Source organism: Microcaecilia unicolor, chromosome 1, assembly GCF_901765095.1.
Source record: "Microcaecilia unicolor chromosome 1, aMicUni1.1, whole genome shotgun sequence".
Lineage (NCBI taxonomy): Eukaryota > Metazoa > Chordata > Amphibia > Gymnophiona > Siphonopidae > Microcaecilia > Microcaecilia unicolor.
The window spans coordinates 672,540,439-672,567,640 of NC_044031.1; the positions used below are offsets into that span (position 1 = coordinate 672,540,439).

Below are 27,202 nucleotides of genomic sequence, written 5' to 3' on the forward strand. Positions count from 1 at the left end.
GGACGTTTTTGACATAGACGTCTTTTTTCGAAAATACTGTTTTCCCGTCCCCGGATTTTGACGTTTTGCGAAGATGTCCAAATCGCAGCTTGGACGTTTCTTTTGAAAATGCCCCTCCACGTAACTTTCGGGCTCATGTTCAAAAAGAAAAACGTCTAAAAAGTGGCATAAAGCAGCATTTGGACGTTTTTCTCACAAAAACGTCCAAATCAGTATTTTCGAAACCTATTTTTAGATGTTTTTCTATGAAGTTCGTCAGAAGTATGTCCAAATCTTAAGGGGGCATGTTCAGGGTGGGACTTGGGTGTTCCTAAAACTTAGACGTTTTTCAGCCATAATAGAACAAAACAAAAACGTCCAGGACTAAAACTAAGACGTTTTGAGCTAGACCTGTTTTTATAACGAGTAAGGCACAAAAAGGTGCCCTAAATAACCAGATGACCACTGGAGGGAATCAGGGGTGACCTCCCCTTATTCCCCCAGTGGTTACTAACCCCCTCCCACTGCCCAAAAATGTGATGAAAAACATTACTTGCCAGCCTCTATACCAACCTCATATGTTATACTCAGGTCCATTAGAATAGCATTCAGGTCCCTGGAGTAATCTAGTAGTGGTGCAGTGCTCCTACCTCCTGCTACCTGTTACACTTGTGGAGGAAACTGTGACCTCTCCAAAACTCACCAGAAACCCACTGTGCCCACATATAGGTGCCCCCTTCACCAGTAAGGGCTATGATAGTGGTGTACAGTTGGGGGTAGTAGGTTTTGGGGGGGCTCAACAGACAGGGTAAGGGAGCAGTGGTGAGATGTGTACCTGGGAGCTTTTTATGAAGTCCACTACAGTGCCCCCTAGGGTGCCCTATTGCTATCTTGGAATGTCAGGGGGATCAGTCTACTAAAAATGCTGGCTCCTCCTACATCCCGATGGTGTGATTTTGTTTATTTTACACTTGACGGGTTAATTTTTTCGAAAACGGACCAAAACAAATGTCGAAAAAACAAAACGTCCAGTATTCTTGAAAAAAAAGATAGATGTTTTTCTTTTTCGAAAATGACCTTCTTTCCTATTTAGATTTTGGACGTTTTTTGCAAAACGTCCAAAGTCAGACTTAGATGTCATCGAAAATGACCCTCTTTGTAAGTCTAATTGCTTTGAAAATACGCCTCCTAAGAGACTGAACAACTGAGGAATATAAAAATGTCATACAAACAACTCAATTACTTAACATTGAGTCAATTTTAAACAGGTATGTTTTCAAAGCTTTCCTAGAGTATAAAATACAAAGGTGAATATTTTATCGCCCATGGCCATTTCAAGGGGCATTCCACATTCTTGCCCCTTGAAATGAAAAAGAATGTTCATAAAGAGTTTTAAAATGAATATTCTTAAGAGAAGGAAAGCCTATTTCTGGGGTACAGGAGAAGCAGGAATGACATCCAGGTGAAAGAATCAAAAGTAATTCTATAAGATCCTCTGAATTTTGACCAAATAGTGACTTGAAAACCAAACAAGCTAGTTTAAATCTAATGCACTTCTGAATCGATAAACAATAAAGTTTTTTCATAAGCGGGGTAACACTGTCAAATCTCTCTTTATCAAAAATCAATCTGGCAGCTGTGTTCTGCAACAACTGCAACCGTTTTTGTAACTTAGATGAGATATTGTGGTACAACAAATTACAGTAATCCAATTGTGGTAGAAGAATTGCCTGTGCTAGAATCCCAAAATTTTGTAAATGCAAAGAAGATCTAAAGCTCAATTTATCATCCAAAATGAGCCCAAGCACCTTGGAATGGTCTTCTATTTTAAGAGTCTGTCCTGAAGCTAACGTAAACTCCTTACATGGGACACTATCAAAATCACCATGCCACAAAACTTTTGTCTTTTGCTTATTTAGCTTTAGAAAATGTTCAGACGTCCATTGGTCTATAAGTGAAATACGATGTTTTATAGACATCAAAGTATCTTCAAACTTTACAAAAGCGGGACATAACAAAAAAATATCATCTGCATAAGATAAAACTATAATCCCAAAGTCTGAGAAAAATGCACCCACTGAACTAAGATACACATTAAACAGAAGTGGGGATAACGGTGAACCCTGTGGCACACCACAACCAGGGTTCCAATAGGATGGCATGATGTTCTTTCCTCTTATGAAGTTTTTACTCAAAAACTGTGCAAATCAACAAAGCACTTTCTCCATAATACCTAGTTCACTCAATCTAAGTAGAAGCAGAGGATGATTGAATGCATCAAATGCTGCGGAAATATCAAATTGCAGCAGGATAACTTCCTGTCCTCTACATAGAAAATACTTGATTTTTGATACAAGTACCAAAGGCAATGCTGAGTATGATGCAAGATGTTATGAAATTCTAAATAATTTTTCAATCGTTCACCAAAAACTCTAATAACTTAGTCATCCAAGGGATGCTAGCAACAGGACAATAACTTTCAACATTAGTTAAAGCTGCACCTACAGATTTTGGAAGAGGAGTTAGAAGCCAGTCACACCCTCTAACAAATAGGAGGGACAAATGTCTAAAGAACAAGACTTTTTAGCAAGTTTGCCTAGAAACTTCCTAACTGACTCAATAGATGTCTCATCAAACTTTCTCCACATTCTATCCCCAAATATATTATCAGTTTTTACTGTATGGCCATATGGGGTTTACTTATGAAGCATTTCTTTTGAAGGAAAACTTCACTTTTAGTGAACTGCTGTGAAATCTCCAAGGTATGTAGGGTGGTCAGATCAGGTCAGGCATCAAGTAGAGAGTAGACGGAGTCTCCCAGTCACCAGCAATCTACCAAAGTAGAAGCCGAAGCAACTCAGTGGGGAAAGGCTGCTCCATAAATAGCCCCCTCAATCACGGAACGGACATCCATGTCAGGAGACACTGAGATAGAAAGCAGCCGGCTGGGAAGCTAGATGATTGGCCTGTAAGAAGAGGAGGCGGAATCCAGGCCCAAGAAACCAATCCGGCATCGGGGGCGTGGCCACAGTTCCCAAGCCTCGCACCTGGAAGAGAGGAACATCCTGGAACGCTGGCGTGCCCAACATGGCCGACGTTCCCAGCAGCAATGGAGCGAAACAGGCCGGAAGCAGAGCAGGACCACGGGCGCGGACCCAGCAGCCTGCCCGACACTCCTCGCTATGGAGGCAGGCCCAGAGAGCGGGAGCATGCTGCAGGTGAGGGGCGTGACAATAGTGCTGTTACAGTATCCTATCCTGACTTGAGGAAGGGGGTTTTGTTCTCCGAAAGTTAGTCAAAATGTATTAAAATTAGTCCAATAAAAAGATCACCTTATTTACATGTTCTATTATAAACATTCATTAACACAGCTACAATATTACTTTATCCTAAAACAAAAAAAGAAAAATATATATTTTATTTACAGTTTGTTGTCTCTGGTTTCTGCTTTCCTCATCTTCTTTTCACTGTCTTCCTTCCATCCAACATCTGTCTTCGTTCTCTCTCTGCCATCCAGTGTCTGCCCTCTCTGCTGTCCCCTCCATCCATTGTCTGCACTCTCTCTCCCTTCCATCCAAATCTGCCCTCTATCTCTGCCCCTTCCATCCACCATCTGCCCTCTCTCTCCCCCTTCCATCCACTGTCTGCCCTTTCTATCCCTTCCATCCATTGTCTGCCCTTTCTCTCTGCCCCTTCAATCCACCATTTGCCCTCCCTCTCCCATCCATCCAGGGTCTGCCCCCCCTCTTGCTCTCCCTTCCATCCAGGATCTGTCCCCCGCTCTCTCTGCCCTTTTTTCAGCCCCCAGTTCCAGCCACCTTATCCCATCTGCCCCTAGCTCTAGCCCCAGCCCACATCTCCCACCTGCCCCCAGTTTCAACCCCACTATCCCACCAGTCCCCAGTTTCAAACCCAGCCCTTTTCTCTCACCAGCCCCGAGCTTCAGCCACTTCTCTGTCTCCTTTTCAGCCCCCAGTCCCCACAGTTTCAGCCCCTGCCCCTTTTCAGCCCCCCATCCCAGTACTAGCCCCCTTATCCCACCTACCCCCCTTTTCAACCCCAGACCCATTCTCCCAGGCATGGCCCCATTTTCCCTCATGGCCCCTTCTCAGGCCCCAGTTCCCTTCTCCCATCTGAACCCCTCCCCAGTCCCCTTCTCCCATCTGAGCCCCCCCCCCCCCGACCCAACCTGACTATGATGATAGCCGACAGCCCTCTCTTCCTTCTCCCGCCACCACCCTGGTTTAAAAAAAAGAAATCACTGAAGCAACGTCGCAGGCAGCGCCTCGCATCTGCCCTGCTTGTAAAAGAAACAAATCGGCTCATTGGGCCTTCCCTCACTGTGTCCCGCCCTCGCGGAACCATAAATAAATAAGTGACTTTATCCAGAGTCACAAGGAGCTGCAGTGGGAACTGAATCTAGTTCCCCAGGGTTAAGGTCTGCTGCACTAACTACTAGGCTACTCCTCTATGCCACAAAGTGCTCATGATGCAAAATGCAGTGCTGCGTACATCTAGCAGCACTATAGAAATAAGCAGTAGTAGTGGAGGTCAGGGCACATTGACAGTGCACTTCATTTGAGTGTGGCACCAAGATCACTAAGATACTGAGGTCATTGGTACCCCAAAGTACCTTGGATGTGAGAACTGCGCCTCGATATTGGAGGGGATGCAACAGCCTTTGGAGACATGAGACCAGCCATGTGATATTCTTCAATTGACTCAAGAGGATGCGGCCACTTCTACTGCTGGATCCAGAAACAGGAAGTTAGTTATAGATGGTCTGAAGCTCATGTGCCGATCCCCTGGTTCTCTCTTCACCGTGGCTGCAGTGGCAGCAAGTAAAAGACAGATGCAGGGACGTTCCCCTCTGCATGCTGCTGCTGGCTCTGCCAGACCCAGAAACAGGCTTCCTAGTGGCAGCATGCAGAGGGGAACATCCCTGCACCTGTCTTTTGCTTGCTGTCGCTATAGCCACAGTGAAGAGAGAAGCAAGGGATCAGCGCACAAGTTCCAGACCATCTAAAATGAGTAAGCCAATAGGTATATTAAAAGCAGGGAGCCGGCAAAAGAATTGGTTGGACCGCTAGATGACCAAGGAGTAAAAGGGGCGGTCAGGGAAGACAAAGCCATAGCGGAGAGATTAAATTAATTATTTGTTTCGGTCTTTACCGAGGAAGATTTGGGTGGGATACCGGTGCCAGAAATGGTATTCGAAGCTGATGAGTCGGAGAAACTTAATTCTCTGTAAAGCTGGAGGATGTAATGGGGCAATTCTACAAACTGAAGAGTAGCAAATCTCCTGGACTGAATGGTATTCATCCCAGAGTACTGATAGAACTGAAAAATGAACTTGCGGGGCTATTGTTGGTAATATGTAATTTATCCTTAAAATTGAGCATGGTACTGGAAGATTGGAGGGTGGCCAATGTAACGCCGATTTTTAAAAAAGGTTCCAGAGGAGATCTGGGAAATTATAGACCAGTGAGTCTGACGTTGGTGCCGGGCAAAATGGTAGAGACTATTATAAAGAACAAAATTACAGAGCATATTCAAAAGCATGGATTGATGAGACAAAGTCAACATGGATTTAGTGAAGGGAAATCTTGCCTCACCAATCTACTACATTTCTTTGAAGGGGTGAACAAACATGTGGATAAAGGTGAGCCGGTTGATATTGTATATCTGGAATTTCAGAAGGCGTTTGATAAAGTGCCTCATGAAAGATTCCAGAGGAAATTGGAGAGCCATGGGATAGGAGGTAGTGTCCTATTGTGGATTAAAAACTGGTTAAAAGATAGAAAACAGAGAGTAGGGTTAAATGGTCAGTATTCCCAATGGAGAAGGGTAATTAGTGGGGTTCACCAGGGGTCTGTGCTGGGACCGCTGCTTTTTAACATATTTATAAATGACCTAGAGATGGGAGTAACTAGTGAGGTAATTAAATTTGCTGATGACACAAAGTTATTCAAAGTTGTTAATTCGTGGGAGGATTGTGAAAAATTACAAGAGGACCTTACGAGACTGAGGGACTGGGTGTCTAAATGGCAGATGACGTTTAATGTGAGCAAGTGTAAAGTGATGCATGTGGGAAAGAGGAACCCGAATTATAGCTATGTCATGCAAGGTTCCACGTTAGGAGTCACAGACCAAGAAAGGGATCTTGGTGTCATCGTTGAAGATACATTGAAACCTTCTGCTCAGTGTGCTGCTGCGGCTAAGAAAGCAAATAGAATGTTAAGTATTATTAGGAAAGGAATAGAAAACAAAAATGAGGATGTTATAATGCCTTTTTATCGTTCCATGGTGCGACCGCACCTCGAATATTGTGTTCAATTCTGTTCGCCTTATCTCAAAAAAGATATAGCGGAATTAGAAAAGTTGCAGAGAAGGGCGACAAAAATGATAAAGTGGATGGGACGACTTCCCTATGAGGAAAGGCTAAAGCGTCTAGGGATCTTCAGCTTGGAGAAAAAGCGGCTGAGGGGAGATATGATAGAGGTCTATAAAATAATGAGTGGAGTGGAATGGGTAGATGCAGTGGTGTGCTGGAGCCAGCTCGCAAGAGCCGGTTGTTAAATTTTCTTCCGGCTTGCGAGCCGGTTGTTGAAAACAGCGAGCCAGCTCTGGCTCTCCTCCCTCCCTCCCTCCTCCCTCCCTCCAGATCCGGTCCCTCACCACCTCACCGACCGCTTGGTCTTCAAATTCTTCGGGGCAGGCAGTCTTGCCTGCCCGCTTCCAGCACTGTCCCCTGCTGCCGGTTCTTACTTTAAAAATGGCCGCCGAGACTTCCAGAGGCGGCCTCGCAAGACTTCTGCTGATTTCTCGTCGACCATTTTAAAGCGCAAATCGGCAGGGGGGGCAGTCAGTGCTGGAAGCGGGCAGGCAAGACTGCCTGCCCCGAAGAATTTGAAGAACAAGCGGTCGGTGAGGGACCGGATCGGGAGGGAGGGAGGAGAATTCGCCAAACAACTTGGGAGGGGGTGGCAGGGGGGAAAAGGGAGTCGCTGCTGGGCATGGGTGGATGTTGGTCGCTGGGTATGGGTGCATGCAGGGCAGGGGAGAGGAGGATCACTGCTGGACATGGGTGCATGCAGGGCAGGGGAGAGGAGGGTCACTGCTGGACATGGGTGGATGGAGGACAGGGGAAAGGAGGGTCACTACTGGACATGGGTGCATGCAGGGCAGGGGAGAGGAGGGTCACTGCTGGACATGGGTGCATGCAGGGGAGAGGAGGGGAGAGAGAAGAAATGCTGGACATGGATGGAGGGGAGAGAAGAGTGAGGAAGGAGATGAGATGAGGGAAAAGGAAGAGAGGAGAAAAACTACACATGGATGAAGAAAATAGGCAGAAGCTGAGGACCAGAAATGAAGAAGAAAGGAGGAAAGGAAAGAAATAAATGGAAAGGAAGCCCTGGAAACAGAGTTAAGAGGACAGATAGCAGCAGAATCAGATACTGGGCCAGCATGATCAGAAAAACAGTCACCAGACAACAAAGGTAGAAAAAAATCATTTTATTTTCATTATAGTGTTTGGAATATGTTCACTTTGAGAATCAGGTGCTCAACATTAAACGTTTATATTTATTTACGGCATTTTATCGCACATTAAACATGAATTAGATTGGAATCTGGGATCATTTAATTTTTCTTCCTGGAGGAATGCATTGCCACCCCCCCCCCCCAGGCTCTCTCCCCAGCCATAGCCAGCTCTGCAATTTGGGGGGGGCACAGAGGGGGACGGGGGGGCGCAGAGGGGGACCAGGGAGAGAGCCTGTTGTTAAACATTTACCAACACACCACTGGGTAGATGTGAATCGAGTGTTTACACTTTCCAAAAATATTAGGACTAGGGGGCATGTGATGAAGCTACAATGTAGTAAATTTAAAATGAATCGGAGAAAATGTTTCTTCACTCAACATGTAATTAAACTCTGGAATTTGTTGCCAGAGAATGTGGTAAAGGCGTTTAGCTTAGTGGAGTTTAAAAAAGGTTTGGACTGCTTCCTAAAGAAAAAGTCCATAGACCATTATTAAATGGACTTGGGGAAAATCCACTATTTCTGGAATAAGCAGTATAGAATGTTTTGTACTTTTTTGGGATCTTGCCATATATTTGTGACCTGGATTGCCCACTGTTGGAAAGAGAATGCTGGGCTTGATGGACCTTTGGTCTTTCCCAGTATGGCAATACTTATGTACTTATGATGTTTTACGCGATTAATTGCGCGATGAAAAATTTCAATCATGATTAATCGTTCGATTTAAAAATTTTAATTGATAAACAGCCCTACTTAATTCTTTTTATGAGTCTCCCTCTTGGTGAGCATACAATGTCCACGCGCTTACTGCATGATCTGAACAAAACGTTTTATACAACAAAAAGCTATAGAGAATATAAGAATAGCCATACTGGGTCAGACTAATGGTCCATCTAGCCCAGTATCCTGTTTTCAACAGTGGCCAATCCATGTCACAAGTACCTAGCAGAAACACAAATAGTAGCATCATTCCATGCTACCTATCCCAGGACAAGCAGTGGCTTCCCTATGTCTGTCTCCGTACCAGACTATGGACTTTTCCTCCAGGAACTTGTCTAAACCTTTTTTTAAACCCAGATACGCTAACCACTTTTACTGCATCCTCTGACAAAGAGTTGCAGAGCTTAATTATTTGTTGCGTGAAAAAATATTTCCTCCTATTTGTTTGGAAGTGTTTCCATGTAACTTCATTGAGTGTCCCCCTCAATGCGCAAGATGCTAGGGTCAATTACAGAAAGCGAGGAGCAGCCACAGAAGGTGGAGGAACCCTCAGTTCTTACGTCAAAGTAGTGCAGCAAAAAAGGAGTAGGATGATCTGGCCCTTTCAATAACCAAGGGAGATGTGTATACACTAAAAAGTCCCTTGATTATTGAAAGGGCCAGATCATCCTACTCCTTTTTTGCTGCAGGGTCAATTACAGGACAGCAGATGTTCTAAGAGATAGCTGACCTGTTTACATAGTGTAAGCCAAAGGGCAATGGGCAATAATCCTAAACTATTACCACTACAGTCTACCCCTTGGCCATTGCACTATGGCTCCATACTATGATTCTACTGTTACATACTGTAATTGGTTAAATGAATAGAAACAGTGCATTTATATATAGTAAGAAAGAAAACAATTCCAAACAGTTAAACTAATGATAAGGATAAGAATTACTATTATAGGGTGAAGCATCCTATTAAGGAAGGTTTTCCCCTGAGGAGACCTACCGGTAAAGATATCTCACCAGTTAGAGCGGTATCTTTTTCCGTTGTTGAAGCCAAAGGAACAAGTTTATCCTTTAAAAATACTTCTGAATTTATGTGCTTATCTGATTCATCTTAGCTAAATAAGCTGTTAAATGTGCAGTATTATTCACAGCTCTAAACAGGGGATCTAGTTGTATAGTTAAAGGTGGTGGAGAAATATGTATATAGATAATGTGTATATCGTCATGCACGAGAGTCGTATTATTAAAAACTTAGAAATGATTATTCATAGCAATATAACTAATATTGTGTAAGCAACCAGAAAAAGGAATTGGGAGTACTTGACTGCATGTATTAATGGGAAAAGTAAAAACCACACATACCACATGATTATCTACCTCAATTAAGGATGAATAATTAACATTTGGCAGAATTTTCCATTGCTATAGGTTAAAACTGTATTGTAAAAGACAAGGTTGATACTGAGGAGATTGGGTAGTACATACCTTGGTCAGTAGGAATACAATCGTTCAAAAGATACGTATAATTGTTCAAAGATACATGACTACATATGATTTCTGGTTGTCACAGTTGGGAACCAAAAAGCATAGGCATTACAACAACTTTGCATAGTAATTCAGGTTGCCTTTCCATATATATGGCAAAGGAACCTTTACAGTAAAACTCAGTACATTCAGTATTTTGTTCCTGAATGGACATCCAAGCCAAATTGGGTATCCATTTGTGGAACAATGTTCGTCATACATGATAATTGTGAGTCATTAACTGTAATTGTACTCTTTGTTTTTGCATGTCTGCATACAGCCTTTATATGGAGCAAGCAGTCTAATTAAAAAATTGTGAAACATTTTTACCCGTTTGAATATTATTCCATTGAGTAACATTAGATTAACTTTTAAATTCATCCTGTAATTGTACATTAACAAAGTTCAGGTACAGTGGCTACACATAATATTAGCCACAATACATATGTGGAACATACACAGATTACACCCTTTGTGGGTGTAATTGGGGAACATGATTCTTAGTATAAAATAGGGAAAAATATGAAACAGCAGCACTTTGGTATTAGTGCATTGTTTGGAAAGTAACTATGTTCCTTTAACTATAGATCTGAATTCTCATGCCTAATTATACTAACAGATACTGACACATCACTGCCACCTGCACTCAGACATGTTCATCCATTGGGCCACGTACAGGGGCTAAATTGTTGGCCTCACTGGTGTTACGTTTGGCATTTTTCAGCTTCCCCATAAATGGCAAAGTTCCCAGCTCCGGCTCCTCAGTTGGCTCCAAAGAGCCGTGGTCCTTTGGACATACCCCTTCAGGCACATGTCTGTAGCTGCATACCGTGGTACGGCTGGGGCTAAGAAGGCAGTCAGGACTCCTGGTTGGTACTTGCCCCTGTAGCTTTCCATGGCTTGTCTGCACAATAGGGCAATGATGACACCCTCCAGTCTGCTGCTTCCCGGGATTGCCACGGTATGACTGGGGCGAAGAAGACTGTACCCACTGCTGGATGGAACATATCCCTGTAGCTGTCCGCAGCTTGCCTGCACAGTAAGGCGACAATGACACCCTCCGGTCTGCTGCTTTCTCTAAAAGTCTGCCCTATCTTTATAAGGTGGCCTATAGCCAGTTAAGTGCTGAATATTGCGCTTAACCGGCAGAAACCCAGAAATTCAATGCCAAAGCCTGATCATGGCCCGGCACTGAATTTCCAGGCAAAACACCTGTGGTGGTCAGCAAAATGTTGAGCACCGTTGGCTGAATATCGACCTCCTAGAGTCTGTAGTGGAAGAGGCTATTTAGTGGCACTGATAGAAATATGGTAATGGGAGAACCATGACTGGGGTATAGCTATACTGAGCTATAATCTAGTCAGGAAAGACAGGGTAGGAAGAAAGGGAGGATGAGTGGCCCACTTCATATTTACAGTTTTGCCTTTTCCTAGGTAGGATCCTTGTTATGTGAGTTTCAGAAGTTAGGCTAGAATGGTAGATTTGTTCTATGTCCTGAATGAATTTTTGTAAAATTTTGCATTACTTCACAATATGCCTGGTACTGAGATTATATTAGAAACAAATATTTTTTGTAAAGCAGGTTTTATATGGAAATGTCATAACAGTGCTCTACACCAATTGCTGGGGAAGGAGCCAAGTGGTTCTGTGATGTAGAATATATGTTTGAATTTAGTACTTTAGGGAGGAAGCATCTGTATGTTGAGGGACTATGAAGGGATCTGTGGCGCACTGGGGGCTGAAAAGATTGATCTTTGTTGAGCCATGCAGTTAGCCACAGCCCTTAGGTTTCTGAGTGATAACCATTAAGGAGATGGCTTTCTGAGAAGGCTTGCTTAGGTCCTGGCCTTGGGGTTCTCCTACGAGTGTCTTGGCTTCTCAATGGGGAAAGTTTAAGAGGCTGCCTTTGTGGCCCTCCCAATTCCTCATAGAATACTGCTGTCCCATTTTTTGCAGCAGATCTACAGCCGGGTATTAGTGGTTGATGGGTTCTCTTCCTCGTTGGTGAGGGCTACATCCTTCAGTTTGCTTAGCCCAGATACTTCACTAGCCAAAGTCCTCTTCCATAAGACTGTCAGATCAGTCAGGGCAATTGTTTCATTTTTTCTGATGATTCCTTCCAGTTTAGATATAAGCAGGAGTTGTCTTGGGTACTCAGAGGTCTGTCTGTCTGTCTGTTTCTTTCTTACACTCTGGGTTGTCCAGTTTGGCAGTCAGCAGTGAAGTGGGGCAGTGCCTGTTGTGGCCAAGGGGAGTCATTGAGTGATGACTGTCCAGAACCTGTGAGGGCTCAACAGTCCTAGCCTCCTAGTTATAGCATATGTGTGGCCTTCAGGTAAAATCTACAGTGGTAGTACATTAGAGTATGGGCAGTATGCTCTCTTAGGCATTGGAGTTCTCATGAGGAGGGCTTGCACTCAGTGTGATCTCCATAAAAGAGATGTCACCTGGCATGGATGGTGTCTAAGAGGATCAAGTCTTCCTTCCAGCCTGGCTACTTCAGCTTTGGTATGTCCCACTTGCCTGGACTGGTCTAGCAGGAGTACAAGGAAGATGAAGCTTCCTTGAGTCTTGCTAGACCAGTTCAGGATGCACCTGGGAAGGTAACTACTGGAGGCTTATCTGGAAGAGAGTATTTTCATATGTGGGTCCTTCACTGTGGAACTCTTTACCAGATGAATTACACAGTACCTCTTTATATCTTAACTTTCATAAGCTTTTAAAAACATGGCTATTCCAGCAATGTTTTAATTAAAAATTTGTACTGTTTTGACTCTGTGTTTCTGCCTGATGGGTTTACTATGTTAGATTGCATTTGTTATTAACTGATAGTTCCTGTAAAGTGCTTTAACACTTTGTGCAAAGCAGTATATAAAGTAAATAAATTCCAGTCCAATCCAGTCCTGAAAGAGCTGGGAGTCTGACAGGTGATCTCTAATGTTGATCTATAATATTGTGTCTTTCAGCTTTGCTTTGTCAATAGTATACTGGCTAGGTCCATAGCCCTACCATCCCTTATACTGATAATGATGTCACTGAAATGTCAGTGTTTTCTGCCTCTATCTGCTGGTTGGGAAACATAACCATTCATCTAGACTGGTCTAGCATAGGGGTTCTCAACCCAGTCCTCAAGCCACACCTAACCAGTCGGGTTTTCAGGATAACCACAATGAATATAGACAAGATAGATTTTCATAGGGTGGAGGTGTAGTGCATGCAGATTTATCTCTTGCATAGTCATTATGGATATCCTGAAAACCTGACTGATTAGATGTGTCTCAAAGACAGGGCTGAAAATGCCTGGTCTTGCAGGACTCAAGTAAAGGAAACTTGCAGGTAAGAACAAATGTCACTATTATGTCAAAAGCCAATGAAAGAGACCAGCTGGAATAGAGAAAAGAAAGAAAGAATAGTTTTCTCTTAAGATGCCATTGAGCATTTCCAGCCTTGAATGAGGCTTTTTCCTCCAAATATATACAACAAAAGTTATAGTATACAACGAACGTTCTATGAATGAAAATGATATGACTATATGAACAAACTGTTAAGAGTTATATGCAGGGTAAACCAATCCTATAAGAGACAAATTTATAAATTCCACATTGTTTCACTTGAACCAAAAGCCCCCAGCCATAACCAAAATATCTGTAACCCCTCCCCTAACCATTGCAGGTTATAATTTCTGTGTTACGTCTGTGGCCGTGACCACCCTCAGACTTACCCTGTTTCTGGGAGTCAGTGGCTGTGCTGGCTTCTGCTTGTCTCTGTGTCTGTCTCTGTCTTAGTTTCTCTCTGGCTCTGTGTGCTGATTGCCCTACTGAACCTCACCTGTGTGGGCTATGCCTTTTCCAAGATGGCTGCCGCCGACCCCTCTATGCCAGTATCCAAGATGGCTCCCGCTGGGCTGACTTCTCTGTGTGTCAAGCCTCTGTTTGGATGCAAGGTGATTGCTGCAGCTGTGCCTCTGGTGTGGAAGGGCTTTATTAATCACTTAGAGACTACAGCCCTGGCCTTTGCATTTCATCTAGGGCCCTGGTGTATAGAGTGCTCTGTACACTGTTTCAGTGTTTGCTCTGTGTGAGTTTCTATGTTTGACTAGCCAGCTTAGGCACCATGTGGCTTGTTAGCCTGTGTATAGCTTTGCTAGTGCTCTGTGTTTGTTTAGACTAGCCAGCTTAGGCACCGTGTGGCTTGTTAGCCTGTGTATAGCTTTGCTAGTGCTCTGTGTTTGTTTAGACTAGCCAGCTTAGGCACCGTGTGGCTTGTTAGCCTGTGTATAGCTTTGCTAGTTCTCTGTGTTTGTTCCTAGGGTTAGACTAGCCAGCTTAGGCACCGTGTGGCTTGTTAGCCTGTGTATAGCTTTGCTAGTTCTCTGTGTTTGTTCCTAGGGTTAGACTAGCCAGCTTAGGCACTGTGTGGCTTGTTAGCCCGTGTATAGCTTTGCTAGTTCTCTGTGTTTGTTCCTAGGGTTAGACTAGCCAGCTTAGGCACCGTGTGGCTTGTTAGCCCGTGTATAGCTTTGCTAGTTCTCTGTGTTTGTTCCTAGCCAGCTTAGGCACCGTGTGGCTTGTTAGCCCGTGTATAGCTTTGCTAGTTCTCTGTGTTTGTTCCTAGGGTTAGACTAGCCAGCTTAGGCACCGTGTGGCTTGTTAGCCTGTGTATAGCTTTGCTAGTGCTCTGTGTTTGTTTCCAGTGCATGACTTGTTAGCTTGGGCACAGCTTTGTTGTTAGCTGGTGTATAGCTTTCAAGTCTCCTGAGTGTGCTCTGTGTATGTTTCTTGTGTATGACTGGTTTGCCTGGGTATAGCGTTTCTATTAGCCTAGGTATAGTTTACTAGTCATTGTGTTTAAACCTGCCGACTGCCAGAACCCAGACAGTCCCTGCCTGTCGGCCTTGCCTGCGCCTAGGTGATAGGGGGCACTCCTGGATCTTCATTCCTGCTGTTCCTGCTTGCAAGTTCCAGTTCCGGGTTTTCCTGTAAGTCCTACCGGCTGCCAGAACCTGAGGGCTCAACCCTCAGGGAAAGGTGGTCAAGCGTAGGTGAAGCCTAGGTCCAGTGTGTTCCAGTCCAGCGGGTTTCACTCCTGTATGTTCCAGTCCTGTGGGGCCCTCCAGTGTGTTCCAGTCCAGCGGGCTCCACTCCAGTGCGCACCCGTCCGGTGCGTTCCAGTTCCGTGTATTCCGGTGTAGAACTCCAGTCCGGGGTTCCGGTCCAGTTTTGTCTCATCTCTACCTTGGAGGTGATCTTGCCTGCCACTGCCGCTCCACAGTAGTGGCCCATGGGCTCACGAACCCAGTGCTCCCGGGGAAGAAGCCTGACAGTATGCCAAGGTCCTCGAGCACGCGACATTCTGAAATACTGAAAAGATATGAGGGGGCTAATTTACAACCTCTAATGCTGCTTGCAAGCTCGTGGGTACTTATAAAAGACAGATATCCTATGGAGTTTCCTTTCAAAATTTGCTTCCTCTCCAGGACTCTAGGTATAAATGTACCTGCAGAGGTTGCAAGTACAAACTCTGTACTCTTCACACTTAGCACTGCCCTTTTGAGTACTTTTCCTAGGTGGGGGAGGAATAGCTTTTAAAATGTTCTTCTTTGCAAATAAATACTTTTTACGTCACAGGGAATTCCTTTGAAAATCGTCCCAAGAAGCATAGTATAATTTGGTAGCTTTTGGGCCACCTGGCTGTGAAACATGTATAAACCCTGAATTGGTTCAATTTATGAGGCCCCTTCCCACAGATAGCACAAGGAGATGGTTGTCTTAGAATAGCTAATGAGGCACATATTATTTGAGACATGTTAGTTGCAGCAAATATTTTTTAGAAAGAAAGGTGACAAAAGCAGAGATGGGAGTAACTAGTGAGGTAATTAAATTTGCTGACAACACAAAAAGTTATTCAAAGTTGTTAAATCGCAAGAAGATTGTGAAAAATTACAGGAGGACCTTACGAGACTGGGCATCCAAATGGCAGATTACGTTTAAAGTGAGCAAGTGCAAAGTGATGAATGTGGAAAAGAGGGAACCCAAACTATAGCTACATAATGCAAGGTTCCACATTAGGAGTTACCGACCAGGAAAGGGATCTAGGTATCATCGTTGATGGTACGTTGAAACCCTCTGCTCAATGTGTGGCGGCAGCAAATAAAGCAAATAGAATATTAGATATTATTAGGAAAGGAATGGAATGGAAAACAAACAATGAGGACGGTATAATGCCTTTGTATCACTCCATGGTGCGACCGCATCTCGAATATTGTGTGCAATTCTGGTCACCACATCTCAAAAAAGATATAGTGGAATTAGAAAAGGTACAGAGAAGGGTGACCAAAAATGATAAAGGGGATGCGATAACTTCCCCATGAAGAAAGGCTAAAGTGGCTAGGGTTCTTCAACTTGGAGAAGAGATGGCTGAGAGGAGATATAATATAGGTCTATAAAATAAGTGGAATAGAACGAGTAGACGTGACTTGCTTGTTTGCTCTTTCCAAAAATACTAGGACAAGGGGGCATGCAATGAAGCTACAAAGTAGTAAATTTAAAACAAATCAGAGAAAATATTTCTTCACTCAAAGTGTAATTAAACTCTGGAATTCTTTGCCAGAGAATGTAGTAAAAGCAGTTAGTTTGGTGGGGTTTAAAAAAGCTTTAGATAGCTTCCTAAAAGAAAAGTCCATAAGTCATTATTAAAATGGACTTGGGAAAATCCAGTGCTTTTTTTCTAGGATAAGCAGAAAATGTATTGTACTTGTGTGTTTCAAGTCTGTAAAATGTGTTGGATATTTTCCTGCATTAATTATGTCCTGAAGTGTATTTCTCCTATTTGGCCAGCAGATGGTGTTTCTTTGTTGTAAAGCTGTTACAGGGAACTGAATGTTCCTTTTCTTTAACACAAGCAGGAAGCAAGCAGCAGTATACTGTTAAATCTTGTTGACTGAGCTCTGATTGACCTAGGAGCTCATTTCCTTTACAGTGTGCCGGTTTTGCCTCCAGTCTTAGCCAGGGAGAAAAGAGAGACAGATCTCTTTGCTGAGGCTCAGTGAATTATATGTCTTGATCTTCCCAGGTACTGTTTAGACAGTATACAAATGTTTAGTTAGTGTTACAATTGAACCATATTTTCAGTTACCTGTTATGGTTTGCTGGTTGCACATTTTCTGTCCACTGTTCAATATTTTTATGAGAATAAACACATTTGTTTGTTTGCCCTGCTTGTCTGGACTGATAAAGACTCCTGGTAGTTTGTGTGTTGGGTCTGTGAATGTTTTCTGGGAACTGTGGGGCCACTGGGAGTGTGGCCCCAGTAACCTAGAAATCACTGGGTGTAATTTGAGAAGAGACTCACCCAGAGGTGGTTGTTACCCAGTTGGTGCTAGTGTAGAGCACAAGTGGCAGGTGCAAGTGGACCTGAGCTATGCTGGGGATAGACCATCTAAGTGGCCATGGGGTAACCCTAGGTGGTTGGCTAGGCGTTTCATGGCAGTACTGTTTTGGGATCTTACCAGGTACTTGTAACCTGGATTGGCCACTGTTGGAAACAGGATGCTGGGCTTGATGAACCTTTGGTCTGTCCCAGTATGGCAATACTTATGTACTTATGAGAGATAAAGTGTTCTTTGTATATGTAAAATAAAAAAGGTGGGAATATAAGCCAGGCTATCCAAAGAATGGAACCAAATTATCTTTAAAAAACCAAAATGTAATAATTTTCAAACAAATAATAATATAACAATCACACATTAAAAATGACTCGACAAAATGACTCGATAAAAGATCTGCAGATAAGATCTTAAAAATGGTCTTTTAAGACCATTTTTAAGATCTTATCTGCAGATCTTTTATCCTTGGAATCTTTTATCTGCGTTTTGAGATTCCTTTGATGTGTTATATTCAATTTCACCTTGATTAATAAGACTCCTGATGTAGGCCTATCCGGCCGAAACACAACGTTGTGTCGAGTCATTTTTAATGTGTGATTGTTATATTATTATTTGTTTGAAAATTATTACATTTTGTTTTTTTAAAGATAATTTGGTTCCATTCTTTGGATAGCCTGGCTTATATTCCCACCTTTTTTATTTTTCATTTCACGCCTCGTGAGATCTATTGAGTTTTCCACTTTTTGTGGATTCTTTGTATATGTTACATTATTTAGGAAGACATGACAAATTTACATGTTCTTTACTAGTCTAAGGGCCCTTACTAAAGTGAGGTATGTTTTAGCACTTACCATGCATGAGTTGCAAAAACTAGTACATAATAAGTGCAAAGCCTGTGTGGTAAATGCAGGGGGCATGTCCATGAGTTTACTACACAGGGCAAACACTTACCACATAGCATCATGTTACATGCAATGCCAGATAGCGCAGGAGTACCTGCAAAGGCACTGAAAATCACAGTGCTTGCCTGTTCACAAAGAAAATAAAATCAATCACTGCTATGGCAGTAACCCCCCCCCCCCACCCCCGCCCGACACATCTTCCCTCACATCCGACCCCACACACACACATCTGATTCCGCTGAAGTGCCATAATCCGCCCCTGTCTGATCCCTCTATCTGGCCTCAAACCCCCCCCCCCCTCCAAAAAAAAAAAAAATAAGCCACATCCCCAGAGGTGCATCCTTTTCTTTGCTCTTCCTCCCAGGACCTTTCGGGGGGGGGGGGGGGGTCTTTATTGATGGTGCAATGCACCTTGGGCTGAGTATTAATGGGGCCACGTTGTACCACCTGAGACCCCTGCCTCCCATCAAAACCACCCAAATCAAGGTGCATTTCTGATGCCTTCTCCCCAAAATTAAGCTGCTCCCTCAACTGGAAGACTACCCTCAAACTGACAAGCCCTCTCCCTGGGACCTGCTTTTAAAGTTCCCTAGTGTCTAATGGGGTCATACAGGAGCGATTCCCAGTCATTCTTACCCTTGCCAATGCTGGGTTTCAAAATGGTGCCTACAACCTCTGATGGAAGTCTTAAGGTTGATGATTCCTGTGGTAAATGAGGGTACTGTAAAAAGCTCGCCTTTTACTATACCTTGATAACTTCCCCCATGAGGTCAGTGAATGTCCCCAACAAATTTAAGGAAAATCTGAACATTTAACAAATTTGAAATGGATCCAAATCTATATAGTTCAAGTTTGACTTTGAATTTTTAATTCATTTATAGTAATCAGGAATGTTACAAGTTAAGTCAGAAAATGCAACCAGTCATGATGCACACAACCTAATGCTTTCTAAAACATTCTACTTGATAATGAATTTTTATTTAGGGCTGCATTTTGATTAAAATTTTAATTGTGATTAATGGTATTCCCCCCCCCCCCCCCTGCACTCCTTCACTTAACGACGAAATGATAAAGGGGATGGGATGACATCCTTATGAGGAAAGGCTAAAGCGGCTAGAGCTCTTCAGCTTGGAGAAAAGGCGGCTGAGGGGAGATATGATACAGGTCTATAAAATAATGAGTGGAGTTGAACGGGTAGTTGTGAAGCATCTGTTCACACTTTCCAAAAATACCAGGACTAGGGGGCATGCGATGAAACTACAATGTAGTAAATTTAAAACGAATCGGAGAAAGTTTTTCTTCACTCAACGTGTAATTAAACTCTGGAATTCGTTGCCAGAGAATGTGGTAAAGGCAGTTAGCTTAGCAGAGTTTAAAAAAGGTGTGGACGGCTTCCTAAAGGAAAAGACCATAGACCGTTATTAAATGGACTTGGGGAAAATCCACTATTTCTGGGATAAGCAGTATAAAATGTTTTGTACTTTTTGGGATCTTGACGGGTATTTGTGACCTGGATTGGCCACTGTTGGAAACAGGATGCTGGGCTCGATGGACCTTTGGTCTTTCCCAGTATGGCAATACTTATGTACTTAACCCTCCATTGCCCAGAGTCACAAGGAGCTGCAGTAGGAAAAATAAGTAAATAAATAAATAAATAAATAACATACGATTTATCACACAATTAATCATGATTGCAAATTTTAATCAAAATGCAGCCCTAAATAAATTAAAGAATAAAAAGTAATGAAAAGATAAGAAATACAAAATACAAATTGATGAATTACAAATTAAAGAATCTAAAACAGCCTTACAGTGTTCATGGCCTACTTCAGAAATGCAGCCATATTTTTTATTGCTTTAGGCTTCTAGAGCTTTGCCTTTGTTTTTGTCTGTTCCTTTTGCTGTTTGATATCTTATTTCAGGTAGTGTTGAGATAGAAAATCACTTATTTCCTTATCCTGCTAGATCAGTCCAGATAATTAGTTTTCTCTTTCTCAGGAATGTGAAGTTTTCCAGCCTTTGCCTAGGTGGGCTGACATCTTAACATCCTTCAGAGGGCAAATCCGTCTCCTCTTAGGAGAGATGGGGGCCTGAGGGACTCTTCCAAGGTTCTTCTTAAGGCCATCGGGTATAATCTGGTAAAATGGGATTCTCTCTAATGCAGTTTGACAAAGAACGAAGGTCTGGAGAAGCTCCAGCCTTTACCCCATGAGGTTTAGGGTGGTCACCTTCCTCCGTGGGATGGATGATCTGATGCAGGATGGACAGAGAGGTCCAAGTTGCTAGAGGAAGAAAATTTTAATTTCTAAAGCAGTTGCTTACAGAGCATAAAAACTGGCAGCTTCTGGAGTATCAGGAAGTGGTAGGCCCTGGGGAGAAAGGGCACAAAAGGCCAGAATATGAAAACTTCAATCCCCTGAGAAGTAGAAAACTAATCGTCTGGACTGATTTAGCAGGCTCAAGGAAAGAAAATTAACAGGTGAGAATAAACTTTACCTTGTTTTCCATTCACATGTTAGAAAGATTGAACTGTATAACTGATCTGTAAATAAAGTAAAAACAAGATTTTTGTATGCATTTGTTCATTTTAGACCATGGAGAACCCTGTGGAACCAATCATAGTTCGTTCTGTTTAAATGGGGGAATTTGCTATATGGTTCCTTCTGATCCTAGCCCATATTGCAGGTGAGTGTAATCTAATTATTATTGGGGGGGGGGGTGTATAAATGAACTTGATACTGATTTCTTCTTTCAGTCATACTAGTTAAGTGAACATGTAACTTCAGCAATATAAAATATATGATCTTTTATTTATTGGGATTTATTGGACTTTTGGGTAGTGTCAAACATCATCAGGCACTAACGGTTCTGAGTGAACCAACACTGGTAATACCCAGTAGAGAAATAGAGAGCAGTGAAAAGAGAAGCAAATGTTTTAGAAGGCATGCATTCAAATAGCACACTTTTTCACATTTAGGGGTCCTTTTACTAAGCTGAAGTAAAAGGGGACCTGCACTAGCATCGGCACGTGTTTTTGACACATGCTGAGGCCCCCTCTTACTGCAGCGGGTAAAAGGCTATCTTTTTTGCTGGAAAAGAAATGGCCATGCGGTATGTGAACCGCGCAGCCATTTTGGGGGGAGCACTTACCGCTACCCATTGAGGTGGCAGTAAGGGCTGCCAAGCTAACCCAGCGGTAACCAGTGCGGCATTGCCCAATTACCGCCAGTTAAGTGCCGGCGCTACATAATATAAATATTTTTGTAGCGCAGGAAATGGCGCGTACTGAAGGTGTTTCAACCCTTTAGTAAAGAGCCCCTTAGATTATTGCAGTGGTCTATACTGCACACTTTCTAAGCTCCAAATTCTTCAAAATACAGTGTCCAAAATGATCTTTCATTTGAAAAAATTGAACAGGGTTATGATGTGTTTAATTAGTTTACACTGGTTACCTCTTCAGGCCTGTATTATTTTTAAATTAACTTGTCTGGTCTTTAAATTATTTGATGGTTTAAGTGTAGAGTATTAAGGGGACCTGTTTTCCTTTCCTTCTCATCCTGATCTTTCTCAAGCTGGAGTATCTTGTCTACTCTATTTTTCCTTCCTTTTTTAGGAGTATGAAATATGAAACTACTTGAAACCACTATCTTATCAAGCTGTTCAGGTCTGGGTTTCTTTGCCAAGTGAACTAAAAACTGTACCTTTTTATTTAGTCTTAAGGAAAGAATTGAAAACTTCTTTGTTTAGAAAACATTTATTGACATAATTACTTATACTCCCATTTTTCTTTACACATTTGCCAGCTGGAGGATGTGGCACAGCTGAAACCCATCTCCTGTTTTATTCTCACAAATTAATAGTATATTATAAACAGTACGAGGATATAGAGGAAATGCTAGTTCACTTTCCACTTAATGTATGTGCATTTGAGGTACACTTTAGTGATTATAAGAGTGGGCGTACTGTCAGGTTCTCAGGTTCGGAGCACGCGGGCGAGGACTCTGGAGCAATCGTGAGCCCTTGGGCTGCTGACGAGGAGTGGCAGCAGCAGGCAAAACTCACCAACCAACACTGGGCTAGCACACCGGCAAAGGCAAGGACTGCAGACGCGGACAAGCGAGCCGGAACACACGGACTGGAACGCACTGGACTGGAGCACACTGGACAGGAACACACGGGACTGGACCTAGGCTTCACCTACACTTAGCCGCTATTCCCCGGGGGTTAAGTCCCCGGGTACAGACAGTCGGCAGGGCTTGGAGGAAAACTGGTACTGGAATTAGCAGGCAGGAACACCCGAGAACTCACACTAGGAGGGACACTAAACAAGCCAGACCACTGCAGGGTTCAGGATAGGATACAGGATTTCCAAACAGACCGGACTGGAAGGAAACTGAAAGCAAGCAGGGCAGACACAAGCAGGAGGGGTACTGAAGCTGAAGCCAACCAGCCCCAACAGAGGAAATACAGATACTATACAGGGAGAAGAACTTTAAGACAAGCTTGACTAACCAGGGTGGGGCAGGAACCCAAGGAAACAGGGAACCAGGATACAGCAGTGCCCATAGGCACCCAGACAGAAAGCAAGGTAGAAGTGCTAACTGCACAAAGGGTTCAAGGTTCTCAGACAGGAGGGAAAGGAAACCAACAGCAGCCAGGATTCAGACATGCCCACAGGCACCTAGACAAAAAGCAAGGTAGAAGTGCTAACTGCACAAAGGGTTCAAGGTTCTCAGACAGGAGGGAAAGGAAACCAACAGCAGCCAGGATTCAGACATGCCCACAGGCACCTAGACAAAAAGCAAGGTAGAAGTGCTAACTGCACAAAGGATTCAAGGTTCTCAGACAGGAGGGAAAGGAAACCAACAGCAGCCAGGATTCAGAAGTGCCCACAGGCATCTAGACAACAACAGGGCTGCAGTGCTAACTACACAAGGGGTTCAGGGTTACACAGACAGGAAGGAAAGGGAGCCAACAGAATAGGATTCCAGATACAAACAAACAAGGAATACAAACTAGGAACAATACCTATGAAGCAAGGCAAAGCAAGACAAGGCAGAGGTGCTCACTGCACCAACACTGACCTGGACCTTTGGTGTTTGCAAAGGCCCTGAATGGAAGAACACCACTTCCTTATCAAGGGCCTGACGGATGATGTCACAGCCTGACGGATGATGTCACAGCTACAGGACTCAGGCAGAAAGTATACTGAAGCACAGAGAGGCTCAACACACACAGATGCTGTATAGTGGAGTAATTAGAGCCATGCTGGAAGCAGCCAGCACACAGAGACAGAGGCAGAGCTAACTCAGGCAACACACACAGGTGCAGTATAGTGAAGCAATTAGAACCATGCTGGGAGCAGCCAGCATACAGAGACAGAGCTAACTCAGGAAGGACAGACAAAAGCCAGCTCAGAAGCTGACCCCCAGAAATAAGGTGTGGAGTGGAGGAGTGGCCTAGTGGTTAGAGTGGTGGACTTTGGTCCTGGGGAACTGGGTTCGATTCCCACTGCAGGCACAGGCAGCTCCTTGTGACTCTGGGCAAGTCACTTAACCCTTCATTGCCCCAGGTACAAATAAGTACCTAAGCCGCATTGAGCCTGCCATGAGTGGGAAAGCGCGGGGTACAATTAAAAAAAATTTAAAAAAAGGTAAGTCTGAGAGGGGTCACGACCACAATCGTGACACTTACTCTATTAAGCCCATTACAGGAGACAGCAAGCATCCAATAAGAGAGCAAGAGAGAATGAAGAGAAACTCAGAAGGGCCTTTTTGAGATAACTCAGGCATTGGTGCTACCAGTTACACTTCATAAACCTTGGAACCATGTACCAAAACCATAAGCTTTGTACCTATCTCCATTGTACAGTGTACATCCATACTATTATAAAAATGATGAGCACTATTATTATTACTTTAATCTGAACATCCAGGTTTGCTTACTAGTGATGGATGTAGTGGAGTATTTCCTTGTTCCAGCCTAATGCCCATATATTCTTCTGTGATAGTGATGTCTTAATAGTTTCAAGCATTTCATAGTGAGCAGAGCTATTTTAATTCTGTGCTTGTGGTGGATAATGAGTGTCCCTTGTTAACCTGGCTCCCACCTCCCTTCCTCTGTACCTCTTCTCTACATGAAGAGTGGTATAATTGTGCTCATAGTTCCACCAGGTCCTTGATCATCTGTACCTTTGGCCTTCAAAATAGCCAGTTTTGTTTAGTGCTTCCTTGAATTACTAAAAAAAAATTGTTTAGTCATCTTAGTATGGCGTGTTATCCTCCATGACCTAGATATCTCTTAATCAAATTCTTTAATAATAGAACTGGGGTTTGCCAACATATTAACTTGTAAAAGCTGCAGCACCATATGATACTTAAATTTTCCCAAGTCAATGATTAAATGCTTTGTACTGGGCAAACTTTATTTGTATTCATGCAGTTATTTTCTCCATTGATTCCTGTGAAACCAAGACAGATACGTGCTTTAGAAAGATTACATGCAATTTGAAACGTAGGTAGGTATTTCTTTACTTCATGCCATTAAGTTATACATTGCTGACATTAGGCAAGTGGTTTTGCATATCAGAAAGGAGTGATGCCTATACATAGAGGAATGAGCCAGTTAATGGATTCTGTTGGTTGTGGCTGCTTTAAATTTGTTGCTATGTGGTTCTCCTAACACCCCCTTATTTTGGCTTTAAATAATTACTATTTTTGCATGCCAGTCTTCCTAAATAGTTATTCATCATGGCCACCTAAATGGTCTCAAAATGGACAAACTGACACCATAGTAATTGTTTTAATTCATTAAGATGCTTTCTGTGAGTCCCATAAAAACTTGGTCGCACCCATATTTGGATTTGGATTTTGCTCACACCTTTTTCAATAGTAGCTCAATGTGAGTTACATTCAGGTGCATTGGGTATTTCCCTGTCCCTGGAGGACTCACAATCTAATTTTGTGCCTGAGGCAATGAAGGGTTAAGTGACTTGCCCAAGATCACGAGGAGCAGTAGTGGGATTTGAACTAGGCACCTCTGAATGTAACTGTATGACAGATTACTTTACATGTGATGGAGTCTGAATGGTTCAAGTGAGGTACCTTCTAACTCTTTTGTTCACGTGGAGGGGCATAATCGAACGTCGCCGGCCAAATAGATCGCCGGCGATCTATGTTGGCGGTGGCGCTACAACTGGCCGGAACCGTATTATTGAAAAAAATGGCCGGCCATCTTTTTGTTCGATAATACGGTTTAGCCCGGCTAAATGCCTTGGATGTCGCCGGGTTTGAGATGGCCGGTTTTGTTTTTCAGCGATAATGGAAAAAAATGCCGGCCATCTCCAACCCGGTGACATCCAAGGCATTTGGTCGTGGGAGGAGCCAGCATTTGTAGTGCACTGGTCCCCCTCACATGCCAGGACACCAACTGGGCACCCTAGGGGTCAGTGCGGTGGACTTCAGAAACAGCTCCCACATGCATAGCTCCCTTACTTTGGGTGCTGAGCCCCCCAACCCCCCCCCAAAACCCACTACCAACAAATGTACAACACTACCGTAGCTCTTAGGGGTAAAGGGGGCAACTACATGTGGGTACAGTGGGTTTTGGAGGGCTCCCATTACCAGCACAAGTGTTACAGGTACGTGGGGGGGGGGATGGGCCTGGGTCCGCCTGCCTTAAGTCCACTGCGGTACCCACTAAAAGTGCTCCAGGGACCTGTATACATGCAGGCCTCTAGGACTTGTTGCTGCTGTATAACCTTGGCACACCAGTTGACACCTGAAGACTAATCTCTTTGAAAAAGTCCTTTATTTGAATAAGCACGTTTACTCACAGTTAACTGCAGATCAGAGGTTGTGCCCCACTGGCAAAGAGTCTCCCTGGTACTGAGATTAGCAGTAGGTCAGAGCTGGTAGAATGGTGTACAATGCCCTCTTTCAGCCACATTCAAGGTAAGAACTAAGTTCTCTAACGTGGGTAACTCATGAAAGGGATCTAAAACTGCCTTACAAAAATGGCCACTACCTCATGGACTACCGGAAACACAACAGGGCACACTCTGACTCAGTTAGCAGGGGGAAAAGCACCATGGGAGTAGAGCCCACTACCCTACACCCACCACAATGCATTGCTGATGTGACTCTGCAGGGCACCTAACAGAAAAGGTGTCACACTCACCCGAGAGCCAAATCACAACCAGGGAAAGGCTGTCAGAGGATAGAACACATTCTGCTGTCATGGAAGTGGGTACGACATTTGAGGCTGGCAAAAAAGGTTTTTATTTTTATTTTTTTAGTATGGGAGGGGGTTGGTGACCACTGGGGGAGTATGGGGGGGTCTTCCCCCATTCCCTTCAGTGGTCATCTGGTGAGTTGGGGCACCTTTTTGAGGCTTGGTCGTGAAAATAAAAGGACCAAGTAAACCCGGCAAAGTACTGCTTAACGCCGTTTTTTTTTCCATTTTCGGCGAAAGCCGGCTATCTGGTAGCCACGCCCATACCTGCCCATGTCCCGCCTTCGCTTCGCCTCCGACATGCTCCTTTGAACTTTTGCCGGCGAGGCAACGGGAAAGCGACGATGCTGTCAAAAAAAGCAGCTTTCAATTATACTGATTTTGCCGCTTTTCCGAGATCGCCGGCCATCTCCCAATTTGTGTCGGGAAATGGCCGGCGATCACTTTCGATTATGAGCTGGATAGTTACTCCCAGTGCAGATGAATATTAAAAATAAGGATTTAAAGTCAAAGTTGTAATTGATGCATGGGCTGGGGTGGGAAAGAAACTTAAAAGCTCAGGTACAGAAGGCCCAGACTGGAAGAAGGAAGGAATGGTAGGAGCGTGTATGTATAGAGTACACGGTTGTAATCCTGTTCTGAGCCTGCAAGAGAAGTCAGCCAAGTTTTCTGCTAGTGTAAATAAATATTTTTCATTTTATTCTGATACTGGCCTTATTTGTCTCTACAAGCCTCACCACAGGCCATGCACACACTCTACTACATTTAGGGGCTCATTTTCAAAGCACATAGACATCTCAAAATGGGCAAAAAAAAATGTCCATCTACCAAAACCGTCCAAATGTGCGATTTTGGAACAGCAGAATTGGACCTACACAGCAGTTTGTCCAAATAGGAAGGGGACAAGCTATGGGTTGTTTTGGGCA

At 43.5% G+C, this 27,202-nt stretch overlaps 1 long non-coding RNA gene across 2 annotated transcripts in view; it reads left to right on the forward strand.

Moving 5' to 3' along the window:
• The window catches only part of LOC115457785, a 77,406-nt gene that overhangs the window by 44,592 nt on the left and 5,612 nt on the right, over nucleotides 1-27,202 (forward strand). For both annotated transcript variants that reach the window (XR_003940001.1, XR_003940002.1), the window contains 2 exons: nucleotides 20,636-20,729; nucleotides 24,486-24,561. This is a non-coding gene — a long non-coding RNA (uncharacterized LOC115457785). The remainder of the gene's footprint in view (nucleotides 1-20,635; nucleotides 20,730-24,485; nucleotides 24,562-27,202) is intronic.